The sequence below is a fragment of the Thalassophryne amazonica genome, chromosome 4 (assembly GCF_902500255.1).
Source record: "Thalassophryne amazonica chromosome 4, fThaAma1.1, whole genome shotgun sequence".
Lineage (NCBI taxonomy): Eukaryota > Metazoa > Chordata > Actinopteri > Batrachoidiformes > Batrachoididae > Thalassophryne > Thalassophryne amazonica.
The window spans coordinates 102,304,399-102,319,941 of NC_047106.1; positions in this window are offsets into that span (position 1 = coordinate 102,304,399).

Sequence of the window (15,543 nt, forward strand, 5' to 3'; positions counted from 1 at the left end):
ACTTTTGGTTTTGCTCTCATTTTGTATGAGATGAACTCAAAGATCTAAAACTTTTTCCACATACACAATATCACCATTTCCCTCAAATATTCTTCACAAACCAGTCTAAATCTGGGGTCTCAACCTGACTCCAGTTTGTCGTTGTAACCGACTTGAGTGGGCAAATGCTCACATTCGCTGGCATTTGGCACGTTGGAGAGGTGTTCTCTTCATGGATGAATCCCGGTGCACAAAGTCCAGGGCAGATGGCAGACAGCGTGTGTGGCGTTGTGTGGGTGAGCGGTTTTCTGATGTCAATGTTGTGGATCGAGTGGCCCATGGTGGCGGTGGGGTTATGGTATGGGCAGGTGTCTGTTATGGACGAAGAACACAGGTGCATTTTATTGATGGCATTTTGAATGCACAGAGATACCGTGACGAGATCCTGAGGCCCATTGTTTGTGCATACATCCAAGAACATCACCTCATGTTGCAGCAGGATAATGCACGGCCCCATGTTGCAAGGATCTGTACACAATTCTTGGAAGCTGAAAATGTCCCAGTTCTTGCATGGCCGGCATACTCACCGGACATGTCAACCATTGAGCATGTTTGGGATGCTCTGGACCGGCGTATACGACAGCGTGTACCAGTTCCTGCCAATATCCAGCAACTTCACACAGCCATTGAAGAGGAGTGGACCAACATTCCACAGGCCACAATTGACAACCTGATCAACTCTATGCGAAGGAGATGTGTTGCACTGCATGAGGCAAATGTGGTCACACCAGATACTGACTGGTATCCCCCCCAATAAAACAAAACTGCACCTTTCAGAGTGGCCTTTTATTGTGGACAGTCTAAGGCACACCTGTGCACTAATCATGGTGTCTAATCAGCATCTTGATATGGCACACCTGTGAGGTGGGATGGATTATCTCAGCAAAAGAGAAGTGCTCACTATCACAGATTTAGACTGGTTTGTGAACAATATTTGAGGGAAATGGTGATATTGTGTATGTGCAAAAAGTTTTAGATCTTTGAGTTCATCTCATACAAAATGGGAGCAAAACCAAAAGTGTTGCGTTTATATTTTTGTTGAGTAAAATGAATACTGATAGAATAACTCCATAATGTCAATTCTGTCATTTGTGCAAAGTTAAGTATATAACATCTGCGGACCGTTACATGTGGATAACACAATGGGGATCACTCTGACACCTCCCATCGAAGTGTCAAAGCTGGAAAGTCCCCTACATCCTCCGCTGGTGTGGTCGAGTTGCGCCATGGTTCCATGCTGTGGCACCAGACTGAACCTCCAAAGTTGAGTTAAACATCGGCGGTGCCATTCAGCGTGCCTTACTCCATCAGAAACAGGACCACGTATTACATCTGGCGATGCTGGTCTGTTAACTGCTGATTGTTGTGATTCACGCGGCTCTCAAGCAGCGGAAATGCACACGTGGTACTACACCTGCAAGCTGTAAACAAAGACCGGTATACAGCGAGGGACAAAACGCCTAATCGCGTAACACCTGAAGCAGAGACACTGAACTTTTTTCAAACAGTCAACCACGCCCAAGTTATTTGGAATCCTGATACAAACCAAAGGGAATTTTTGGCGGACATATTAATATTAGAAGTTTATTACCCAAAATAGACCAAATACATGATTATTAACTGATTCGAATTGTGACTTTCTGTGCATCACTGAAAGTTGGCTGAGTCAACATATTCCAACCGCATTTGATTGACACAACCGGGCTACAACTGCTACAGGAGAGACAGAGAGCAGGGAAGGGGTGGTGGGGTATTGATATACATCAGAGAACATTTAAAGTGAAGTGATTAATATAAATGTGAACTTGGGAATGTGTTGGTCTGAAATTGTCATTGTCTTCAAATATGAAATTCAATCTAATGTGTATATAACCCACCATCAGGTGGTGCAAATTTTTATGACAAGTTTCAAAAATGTTGTCTTTAATATAGACAATGGTACTGAATGCTAATTCTGGGTGACCTGAACATTAATTGGATAGACAAAAACAGTAAAACTAAACTAAAATCAGTGGTAGAGAAACTAAAATATAAACAGTTGGTCGATAAACCAACTAGAATTACAAGGCAAAGTGAAACTCTAATAGATCTGATTCTTGCAAATAGACCAGAGAGGATAATTAAATATACAATTTTATTACAGGGCTCTCAGATCATAACATGATTCTATTGGCAAGAAAACTAACCAAAAAGCGTTTGCTCTATCATAAAAGTTTCAGAATCTAAAATTCAGGACAGGGATTCCAAAAGCAACATTAATGATTTTGAATGTGAGTTGAACCAAATTGACGGGATATTGTACAAAAGGAATCCAGCCTAATCAATGCACCAATATATTTACAAATCAATTAAGCAATATAATAAAAAAATACACAGAATCCTGGAAGTGTAAACCAAAAAATACACCTTCCCATGGTTCAGTAGTGAAATTGGCAAGCTAAATGAAAAAAAAGAGACCTTGCACTTAAAAAATTTCTTAAAGACAAAAAAATGGAACATACCACCATTATTTACACTGGCCTTAGAAATCAGGGTTGTTGGTCAGCTTCCGCAAAGCAAAAACATATTTCTTCACTAGGAAAATTGAAGAGGCTAATGGAAACAGTTCCAAACTTTGGGAAGCAGATAAATAACTTGACTAATCCCGTCAGGAAAAAACATCAACAGTTAGATTGTCTCAAAGTGCATGAAAGGTCATCAGTGATAATGAGTCAATGGCAAATGCCTTAAAACAATTTCTTTATTGATTCAGTGCAACAATTGGCAAATCACTTCAATAACACTCTGTCACATCCTAAAGAAACAGCTGGATAAGACTAACCTATTTAAAATAGAGTGCAGTGTATTGTGACAAAGTGAAGAAATCATCTCAACTATGAGCAACTCAGTGTCAAAGGATTTCCATGACATTAGTGCAGCTCTGATTAAAAAAATACCAAGACACTCTTATCAAACGCATCACACATATGGTGAATCTCTCTATCCGCTCAAATACATTTCCTCAATGCTGGAAAGTTGCTGTTGTCACTCCAATTCACAAGTCAGGTGAAAATGATGATCCAACAACTACAGGCCAATTGCAATCCTGCCTGTTGTGTCTAAAGTCCTGGAGAAGGTCATCGCAGAACAACTAATAGAACATCTCGAGTCAAACCAATTAATGTATCCCCAGCAGTTTGGGTTCAGACAAAAGTACAGCACAGAGACTGCCAATTGTTTTTGTTGGAGAAAATGAAGAATTGTCTGGACAAAGGCCAAGTTGTTGGTGCAGTGTTTTTAGATCTTAAAAAGGCCTTCGATACTGTCGACCACAGAATCTTATTAAACAAGCTCCAGTCCTTCAAAATCTCATCTAACACACTACAGTGGCTGAAAACATATCTTGAAAGCAGACAACAATGTTTTAGGGTGAATGGGAGTAAATCAAGCCTGAAGCCTAATAACATGGGGGTACCGCAAGGTTCTGTGCTTGGACCTTTGCTGTTCACCATGTATATAAATGACCTTCCAGACTACTGCAAAGGCGTAAACTGTTAGCTCTATGCCGATGACACAGTCATCCATGTGTCTGCCAAAACGTCCACTCAGGCAGGGCAGCAGCTGACCAGGCTTATCTCACATCTCCTCTTGGCTTGAGCAATCACATTTAACCCTAAATGTAAAGAAAACTGTTGCCGTTTGTTTTTCTATCAAACCACGACCTTTAATGACCCCTTTGTCGTATCCATTAATGATGAAATAATCCAAGAGGCAATGGAAACAAAATATCTTGGGATCATAATTGATAGCAACTTAAAGTTTCAAAGTCATGTAAAGTACATCTGTAAAAAAGTAAAACCAAACTTACGTTGCTTTCGCTTCATAAGATGGGAGCTGTCACATCAAGCTGCTCTGCTGTACTTACATGTCATGATCTTCTCCCATCTCTCATACTGTCTCACCTCATGGTCACAAACATCTGTATCCATGCTCAAGCCTGTAATATCTTTGTACAAGCAGGCTATCAAGGTATTTGACAGAAAGCCTATGAGGTGGCATCATTGTGATATCATCCAAAAGCACAAACTTTTTACATTTGAGAATTTTGTACATTTTTGCACATTGAAATTGTTTTTTAAATGTCTACATAATCATGTGTCACCACTGTTCTCTGGTTTGGCTGTCAGAGGTCAAGGCTCTCTCAGACCAAACACCAGAGCCTCTGTGAGTGGGGACTGTGTGGTTCCAAAGCACAGAACACCTTTTGTACAGTCCAGCTTCTCCTCTGCTGGAGCACGACTGTGGAACTCACTCCCCACACATTTAAAACTGCAGACTGATATGAAAACCTTTAATAGGTGTGTGAAACTGTGGCTAAAATCAGGACAGAACTGTGCACATGGTGATGTATAAAATGAAATGTATCATATATAGTAGGTGCAATTGTGTAAATGTTGTATTGTGTTAATTCTAAAAGCCCTCTATGGACAGGTGTTGAAAATTTGCATATTTTGCTATAACACTTAAAGCATTGCATCTGGTATGTCCAATGTGAATGTTATGTCCATATTAAAACAACAAAAAAAAACATATATCTTTTAATGTTGAATAATGCACTAATTCTGAAGTTTTGTAACAAACACAGACAGATGGCATTCTGGGTAAAATGTGCCTCCGCTAACACTGATTGGTTGACTCATTCATTCTAAGTAAACCAACACATTAATGTGAGGTGTGTCGTGTATTGGTGTTTACAGATAAATGTGCTTTTGTAAAATATGCCATTTTTTATTTGTAAAAAAAGGCATTTTCAAAAAAAAAAAAAGCCAAGTTGTAATTATATAGATAACCATATGATATAACCGGTGTCAAAATAAATAGAACACTGCCATGATCTACTGGTGCCAGTGTGAGTTTTGGCCCTTTTTCAGCTGATTTTTCATTCGTGCAAGAATTTTTTGGATCACACCAAGTTTCAGGTTAATCGTGCGTCCTGCATCGTTTAGTATACATGGAGTCACGAGCTGCCTTTCACATCTCACGACCACCTCCTGATCGGCGATCGTATGGTCAGATGAAATCAAACCTGTTTGATATTCTGGTCGGCCGTCGTGAGGGTATCCCACTGCTGAAGCACTACAAGCATCCAACCTCTTGCACTGTGCCTGTGCAAACACCACAGACCTGTCTTATAATGGTTTTTTTTTTGTTTTGTTTTGTTTTTTTAAAACTTTGATGTCGCCATCAAGAGTTTTTGTAAATTAAGTTTGAAACAAAGCTTCTGTTTACATTTTGCTTCTGGCAAAATGAGTCCGACGTGTGGTTTTTGAACATACAATGTGTGTGAGAACATAAATCGTGCGCTCTGAACTTTTACACTGTGCGGTTCTGTCATACAGTTTGAGCTAGAACCGAGTACAGTGATTGAAAATATCAGCCCAGCTTCAGGGTGAATACTGTCATGAACTCTACTGGCCGGTAGATGGCAGTAGAGACCTTGAAAACTTGCCAAACCAAATTCCAAATAATGTGTGTGCTACTTTTAAGATGCGTGGAATTTAATAAACGCAAACAATAACAAAATCTATAAACCCAGAGAATATATTCACGAGAGTTTTACGCACGAGAGTTTAATTCTTTTGTCCGTGAAGCCTGATCAGAGTGTCTCAAATGCATTTCTCATGTTGTGAACGTACTGAGATTACCCTATCATACCCATAACACACCTGGACACAGCATGTCCACACTAAAACCTTAAAAAGTAGTGCATTACTTTAAAACTAAAACATATATCTGATATTTTCACTTTATAAAACTTCAGACATGATGTTAATTTAAATAACTTGTCCAAAATTAGTTTGGTTAAAATTTGAACCATAAGTTAAAAATGTATGCCTCTGGATGACTTGGGTGATATTGCCCATGTATCAGTATGGGGTCAAAATAAATGATTTTTTTTTTTTTTTGTGTGACCAGTTCTCATTTGCCTGCAGAGAATAGAATGGTTTCTTCTAGAAGCAGCTCTCCTCTGTTTGCAGAGGATAGAATTGCACATTTTTTTTCAAAAACCATATGGATTTGATTCATATGTTTTTACGTCAGCCAAGCTTGAACCTTCGTGCGTATGCGTGAGTTTTTCCACGCCTGTCGGTTACGTCATTTGCCTGTGAGCACGCCTTGTGGGAGGAGTGGTCCAGCCCCCTCGTCGGATTTTCATTGTCAGTAAATGGCGGAATTTTTTGGGCTTTTTTCCATCAGAAGACAAGCAGATTTGAAAAATGTATCTGGCTTTCAGTGAAAATTTTACGGGCTTCACAGAGAATGAGTGTTACTACAGCTTTAAGGACGCCCCACAATGGCGCACGGCGAAGCCTCCGCGTGGCTTTCCATGACAAAATCTCTTGTTAAAAGTGAAATCTGCCGGAAAATGGCTGATGTCCAGCTCTTGTGATAACCAGAGAAATTGCTCACGATGGTCCCAGCTCCACACAGCCATCCGTTTAGAAATGATGTGGTGTTTTCTGCCTCTCGATGGCAGCTCAGAGCATGGTGCGCCGTGCGCCATTATGGGGCGTCCTTAAAGCTGTAGTAACAGTCCTTATTCTCTGTGAAGCCCGTAAAATTTTCACCGAAAGCCAGATAAATTTTTCGAATGGTTTCCAGCTGCTTGTCTCTAACAGTTTCTGAAAAAATTCTGATGGAAAAAAAGCCCAAATCATTCCGCCATTTCCTGACAATGAAAATCCGACGAGGGGGCTGGACCACTCCTCCCACAAGGCGTGCTCACAGGCGAATGACGCAACCGACAGGCGTGGAAAAACTCACGCATACGCACGAAGGTTCAAGCTAGGCTGACGTAAAAACATATGAATCAAATCCATATGGTTTTTGAAAAAAATAATATGGTCGGATACTTTTCTAATAGACCTCATACTTGGGTTGATGACACTCCAATTTTTGGGACATGAAATTGCAAATAGTTCATTTCTTTAGTCAACATCTCAGCTGTCACTTTGTGAATTTTCTTTATACGTGGTATTATGGCATAACCCATTCCAGCCAAGATGTACAACATAAAGATTTTGAACATGTGCACACTGCCAATTAATGGCCTAAATCCACTCAGCTGCCTTACTGTAAACTGATGTGTACATTCACTGCCTGCTATGGGATGTTTGAAGACCATAATGTTTTACAACCCTTACTGGTTGTCTGAGATGAAGTGTGTGTGTGTGTGTGTGTGTGTGTGTGCGTGCGTGCTTGTGTGTGCATGCATTTGTTTCAACCTGAAACAAATGTTAAAAAAAAATATCTTTAAATTGCTCCTGTTTCCTCATTCATTCTACACCCACTTACTCCAGTCAAAGGTCTGGGGTGCTGGAGCCTATCGCAGCAGTAATTGAGCATTGATGCAGGGTACACCCTGGCCAGGATGCCAGTCTATCACAGGACCATATATAGACAGACAAACACATTGGCACATCCATGCTCCCACATGGTCATTGTCAATGTCCTCATGTCCTTGGCAGCTTTAACAAGGTAACCCCCACTCCCACAAACTCCCCAAATATAGACAGCTTATGAAATGTCTGACCAGAGAGAAGATCTGGATCACTGATATACAACTATGAACAATGTCCATCATGCCATCCCCCATGTCACACTGGGCCACTCTGGCCATGCCATGGTCGACCTGATTACTGTCTACAGGCAGAAACTAAAGCTCTGCAAACCTGTAGTGAACTGAACAGTGGAGGATTTTCAGGCATGTTTGGAAACCACAAACTGGGTTGTGTTCAGGACTGCCACCAACAGTCTGGATGAGTACACAGAGGGAAGCCAAACAGCTGTACGCTGAGAAATTTCAACAACCATTTCTCAGCCAATGACTCTACTTCTGTCTAGAAGGGGCTCAGACAGATCACCTACTGCATACCAATTTATTTATTTGTAAAGCGCTTTGAGTGTCTGATGCAGATGGAAAAGTGCTATATAAATGCAGTCCATTTACCTTTTTTTTTTTTTTTTTACCAGCAAGCATGTATGCTTCAAGACCTCCAAAATCATCCCCATCCACCAAAACAAAGTACTACAAGACTTAATGACTACAGACCCATCACCCTGACCTCTATGCTGATGATGACCGTCGAGCGCCTTGTCCTCACACACCTCAAGGCCACCTCTGACCCACTCCTGGATCCCCTGCAGTTCTCCTACAGAGCCAATAAGTCTGTAGATGATGCTGCCAACATGGCCCTCCACTTCATCCTCCAGCATCTGGACTCACCAGGAACCTACTCCAGGATTCTTTTATGGACCTTCAGCTCTGTTTTCAATACCATCATCCCAGCCCTGCAACAGGACAAGCTCTCTCAGCTTGGTGTAGCTGACTCCACCTGTTGGTGGATCGCTGACTTCCTGTCTAACAGGAGGCAGCATATAAAGCTGAGAGGACACGTCTCTGACACACAGTCCATCAGCACTAGATCCCCTCAAGGCTGCATTCTTTCTCCTCGACTCTTCTTCCTGTATACCAGCAGCTGCACCTCCAGTCACCAGTGTGTGAAGCTTCTGAAGTTTGTGGACAATACCACCCTCACTGGACTCATTTCTGATGGGGATGAGTCTGCCTACAGGTGGGAGATCGATCACCTCGTGTCCTGTGCAGACAGAACAATCTGGAGCTTAATGCCTTCAAGACAGTGGAGATGGTCATTGATTTCAGAAAGAACCCAGTTCTGCTCGCCCCATCACCCTTTGTGACTCCCCACTCACCACTGTGGAGTCCTTATGCTACCTGGGGATCACAATCACCCAAGACCTCAAGTGGGAGCTGAACATCAGGTCTCTCATCAAGGAGAACAACACAAGAGAACAAAAACAATGATGGTGAATGTCTATACTGCCATATTGAGTTCAACCACACCTCTCCATCACCGTCTGGTACACTGTTGCCACTGCTAATGACAGGAGCAGACTACAGCATATCATCCATGCAGCGGAGAAGGTGATCAACTGCAGTCTGCCATCCCTACAGGACCTGTATGACCAGGGCCTGAGGCGAGCAGGGAAGAGTGTGGCTGATCCCTCCCACCCAGGACACAACTTCTTGTCATCTTCCCCTCTGTCCATCAGAACCAAAACCTCATGAGAAAAAAACAGCTTCTTCGCATCTGCAGCTGGCCTCATAAGAGAACCCCACTTACTCTGCCTCCCTCCCCACTACTGTTAAGCACAGATTTGGTCATCCCTGAACTGAACTGTATACATCTGTACTCCAATCACCTGTTCTTGCACACTGTCCCATTCCATTAAGGTTTATTTAACAGGGAATATAGTTCTGTTCAGTGACTGTATTACTTCTTATGAGTGTATTTTACTTCTTATAAAAGTGTTTTTATTGTTTGTTTATGCACCAGTAACACACGACCAAATTCCTTCTATATGTGAACTTGGCAATAAATTAGATTTTGTTTCTGATTAAAGTTTCCAATTCACCTAACCTGCATGTCTTTGGAAATGGGAGGCAGCTGGAGCACCTGGAGGGAGCCCACGTGAACACTGGGATTGCATGCAAACTCAGCACAGGAAGGCCCAGGTCAGAAGCAATCCCATGAACTTCTTGCTATGAGGCTACAGTGCTCGCCACTAAGCCACTGTGCAACTGTAGGCATTCATTTTCTATGCCAAATTAGAACAAGGCTCATCTTCAAATATGTGTTTCTTTATGACATGTCCATTTTATATAAGATGGGCTATAGATGCTACAATCATCTTCAGTATCACTGAATGACTGGCAAAAGTGTTTAATTTCTGTCTTGCATGTCTTTCCTCGTGCTAGCTTTGCCAGCATTCACAAACTCCTCCTTATCTGCACAGGTTTCACTGTGATTTGTCATACTACCACTGTATTCAGCTTCCATTCTACAATATAAATATAAATGACCAGAATTTCAGCCAATTATTCTTCCTTATTACAACAACCAAATCTGTATCAAACACTTGATTTTAGATATGACCAGTCTGACTGGTCTCATCCCAACCTTACCATGTCTTTGAAGTTTGAAGACATGGATGTACCAGCCAAACTGGTTCACTCAACCGGTTGATATCTTTAACATCGGGCCATCAAACATTTAATAGGCATTTAGATCAAGCCAGGGATCCATGCATAGATTCAGCCATATCTTTTACTGTACTTTAAAACTGATTTCAAATACATATCAGTGAATTGATAGATGCCTAATAAGGAGACATAAAGTATTTATTTTAAGTGTGGCGTATTCTAGTATCTTCATTATAGGTGGGATACTGCGGTTGTACATTGTTGTTCACAAACGGTGCAGTCATGAGTAGTGTCTCTGTCTAGGCGTCAACAGCGTGCAGATTTTTCAAAACTTCGCACCTCAAAGGATTGTTAATAAGGAGAGAAACACCAATTTTTTCTATGTTGATACTGTGCAAAAAGTGAGACCAACTATGTCGAATTGCTAGTTTTCAACTGACTGCACAGCTCTGGCTTTGACTCCTCAGAGAGGTTACATTTCAAGTACTTAAAGTTTCCTCTTGCAAAGTGTGATTCTTCTGTGTCCATTAAACATCACTCAGCACTCCTTCCGTTCACTTGCAGTTTCAGTTAAAAGTTATGTGGAAATGGTACTCCTGCCGAAAAGGTGAATCACTTGCAAACTGTGAAAGCAGATCACTGTAATACAGAAATGTGTGTATCATACTTGTTCCTCTGTGCTCATGTGAGTATGAGTATGGATCGGCTTTAACAGCAGCAACTGCTTGAAGTTTTCTGGCTGGTTAAGTTGAACATATGGCAGTCGCCTGGAAGGCTGACCTGCGTCGCTCTGTCTCCAAGTTAATGTTCAAATCAACCAATGCCCATCTGCAACCGTCTCTCTCTGTTCTCTCCATCTGTGTTCGCAGTCTTACTTCTGCATGCTCACATGCTAAGAAACTGCAAATCATTCACACACTCAGTTCTTTAGAAGATAGTGTCGCTTCAGGGTAGCTGAAATGCAAGGGCACAATAATCTTCATCATTTCTGCAAAATTTTGATGTTAGCATGCTGATGGCAGTTACTGATGAAGAAAATCTTGTGTGAAAATTATTTTTAAAATGGATACCATGAGCAGATCTCTGCCAAAAGTCCAAGAGGCATACAGTTGAAAGTTTAATCTCATATTTTCCAACTAGCTCAGTACCAGAACAATGAGAATACTAATAACAGCAGCCCCCATATGAATGGATCCATATGTACATTTACAGTATATACTGTAAGAACCAAATTCATAATTTCATGTGTAATAATAATAGTGAAGATAAATGATTTCATTATGATTCTGAAAGAATGTATTGGTTAAAATGGATAATTCACACATAACCTGGAAGACGCAGAAACTGGAAGACAATCTGTGAACCAAACACGAAATGGAGAACCACGAAACATTCCACTGCTGTCGGGAGGGACACATGATCAAACAGGTGTACACGATACCTCTGCAATGGTTTTGTGCACACTCGTGCAAAAAATTAATAAAACACCACAATTGTAATACTTAATTCCTGTTATAAAGAGCAGAGTTAGGACTCTGCTTAGACGTACACCAGGAAGTAATGAAATGATGTGGATTACTGTTCTCCCTTTTATGTTTTACATAAAATACTGATGAACTCGTCTCATGAAGCATCGGCTCCTGTCCTCATGAAGAGCCGGGCTCTCACGTCGTGAACAAATCAGCCAGCATGGCGTGTCCAGTGCGCAGTGATCCTCTGCAAATATGATATGTGTTTTAATATTACAATGTGGGGAAATCCACAGTGACACGCGCCTCGCGGGGCCATCCCGTGGAGTGATTTCCTGCATGGCACAATATTCACCAGCCTTGCAGTGTGCTGACATGCTGGTCAGCTGAAGCAATATGTCTTAACTTATTCCCACCTGAGGACAGCATGCCGACGTCCTCACCTCACAGTACAGTAATGTGAGGTTGTATCCTACAAGCCAGTACAGGTGTTCCCCAGCTGTGAGTTGCGAGCACAGATCTCTGAACAGCTGCACGCCACAGGGGACATGCCCACCTCTGTCAGCGGACCTCGGCAGCTCTCAAAAAAAAAAAAAGCTCACCTCTCTGTACTGAGCCATCATTTCCAGCTGTCAGGGAGTCGCTGGCTGGCGATCAGCTGACAAGCGCTTTGCCATGCTATGTGCGCTCAGATGTGACTGGCCAGTCTCCATGTGATCATGTCTGTACATACATATCAGCATTTCATACAAGTGTGCTCACTCCCCCGCATGCCACATGTGTTGTTGGGGGGGGGCAAAAGACATACATGCCACATGTGTGCGGAAGGGGCGCAACACACATGCACATGTGATACACATGCAGGCCACATGTGTTGAGGGGAGAGCCGACACTCTGGCATGCCACTTGTGTGTTACTAAGTTACACCTCAATTGTGGGGCACTTTAACACTTTTCACAGACAGGTTGAATGTGGTCGCCTGTTGTCTACTCTCATACCGGGAGCGCAAATAGCCCTGGCTTTTCTAAGTGTCCAGCAAGCGGTGTTGGTGTTCATATGTGTCACCTGGAATTTGACTGACACCTGCCGCGAGAGGGTTAGAATGGGCTCTCACATGGCATCTCTGTCTTTCGGCAGCTGGTGTGCGCGAATAGTTGTAGCAACAGGTGTACGAGGCATTTAGAGGTGTTAGAGGCAGCTCAGATTTTTCACAAATGGCATGTAATTCCTCCTTGTGCGCTAGTCAGCTTCAATATGTTATGTGTGAAGGGGACCTTAGTAATGTGTGAAATTTGAAAACCTTTCTGTATTTGAGTTTTCAACCAGATAGCTCTACAGTGCATCAATGTGTACTAATGGGTGGGACTAATTACTTTAGATTTTAAGTCAGAGATGTTGGAAGCAACATAGCTTTTGACCGGTGAACTAGTATATGTTTTATGTTTTCTCGATAAACCATTTAAAAGGTTACTTGCCTCACTCACATTTCAAATAATAGTTACTGGACTGATTTTAAAAATTGTGGCACAGAAGATTTTTGATTGAAATGGAGTACCACTATATATACATAGTAATACCTGTATAGTACAAATATATTCTCTCCATTGTTACCTGTGTATGTGAACAATCATACAAGAAAGCTCATTATTGTTTTATTATCTTTGGTGCTTGGACCTCACTGTGTGCCATTGCTTCTTGGTTTTATGCGATACAAATTTGCACATGTAGGCGCTTATTCCTGCATATCAAAACATGGTTCAGCTGACGCTTCAGTTTTCTGCTTCCAGATGCACCAAATGAATAAATGGAGCTGAACTGTGGCTGTCTTAACAAACACAATCTGACATACTGCAGACCTGCAATGGAAGGAATGATACTTTTGACGCCAGTAAAAATGGAGCAACATGTCTGATAATATGAAGATGCATTTTAGTACAGTCTGCAGACCTGCAAGTGGCCAGATCTTGGGGTGAATACACTGACTTTCATCTGTTCACTCCAGTGATTAGTTGCTGTGGTGGACCGGCTCATTCCAATGGTGTCAGATATCACAAACAAACACAGAATGCATTATTGGTTGTCCCATATGTTATCTCAATATATGCTACTGTACACTACATTTTAGAGATGGAGACAGGTTCATTTGATGATTGATGGCTAAGTGAGATGTGACGCTCTTCCATTTGACCACTGCAATGGCAAGCTGTCAACAAGTATTTGTCCCCATGGATTGAGTAACGGTGGGGAAAATTGCTACGTGCTCAGTGTTTTTGTAAAATGTCACTGGCTACAAGTTCTTGGATCATCGTTTCAGCATCCAGCATGGCTTTACTAAACATGGTTTTCTAATACTGGTGATGGAGGAGAGAGTGATGATGTTTTTGTGGGGAAATGCTGGAGACGACTGCAGAACTATTAGATTCACAGTTCCGTTTCTGAACTGTGACCACAAACTTATTGCAAATTCCCAAAGGATACAGTTTATGTCCTGCTTGATATTCCAGAGTTAGACTGTTTGAACAGGCATTCATGTGCACCTGCATGGCATTTGCAGATGCACATGAATGCCACACGGCACGGCACTCTATTTTGCATAGGTTTGCATGCATGAGACTTGGCTGTGAATCAGTGATCTAAACAGACAACTGGATGTCTTTGGTACTTGTTCTCTTTGGAGGATCATTGGGTACCACTGGAATGACTGTGTCAAACAAGCAGTTACTAAGAGAAACTAAGATGAGGACTATCAAGTGCATCATGAGGAAGCCTCAACTTCAACATTTTGGCCATGTGGCTTGTTTGTCTGTTCGTGATCCAGCAAATAGGTGCCTGAGTGCTGATGACCACAGTAGCTGGAGAAGGCCCAGGGGACACCCATGTTTCACCTGGCTGTGGCATATACGTGTTTGTTTGTTTTTTGTTTTTTTTTTAGATGTGGAACTGGACCAGCTGTCTGCCTGGGTGGTTGCCAGCACAGCGCATGCTAATTTAACTCTCTGACGGCCAGGTCAGCTCTGGAAGCATGTGCTGGTGTCAAACATTGCTGTATCTACTACACCATGAAGCCACCTTGGATCTTGGATGGTAACTATGCAGCAGACAACTGGTCTATCTCCACCTTTCAAAAGTAGCCATCTATCTGATGGTGAAAAAAGAGTCCCCTTGGCCTTTTGGTTCTCAACAGTGAGGCACCTCCTTGTTGGGTCAATACCAACGATTGGTGCTACTTGGCCAAAATGCTATAATGGATGTCCTCCCACAATACAAATGATATGTGAGATGAAAGTAGAACCCATGTATCCTCCAAAAAGACCTAGAGGCAAAACCAGCCAATATCAATTCAATATAAATTTATTTTCATTTATATAGTGCCAAATCACAACAAAGAAGCCTCAAGGCACTTCACACAAGTAAGGTGTGAATCATCATCTCACGTCACTGGTTAAGGCAGTATCTCACTGGACTGTGACTAGGTGGTGACACACAAATTGTGACAAAACAGGCAAAAAGCCAACACCCTTCATGTAGAATCTCACTGAATTGGTACTCCCAACACGTGCATGCATGGTGGCTGAATGTCCTTTGAATGCCGTCCAGAGTGGTGGCGAAAATACAGCCACAACTCTCAAGCACTTCCCCATACGTACCGTGCAAGAGTCATGACATGCCACGTGGCAGAGGCACGGCCTTTTCAGGTGCACATGAATGTCACACAGCACTCTCACAGATACTGAACACTGCTGGTGTGGCTGAAATTATGACATCTTTGCACACACAGTACTCAGGATGGATGTGTAATATTACATTCTTATTATGTGAAAGAGGCTGTCCCCTGACATTAGGCAGAAAAAGCACAGAAAATCACCTTTGTTAAAACCGCGCTCCCCCAAAACACAGGCACCTAGGTTCAATGATTACCTGCGTGACCTCAACCATAAGGCTAGAGGTCTAGAACAGAAATGGCGCAGTTCAAAATTAGAAGTATTCCAC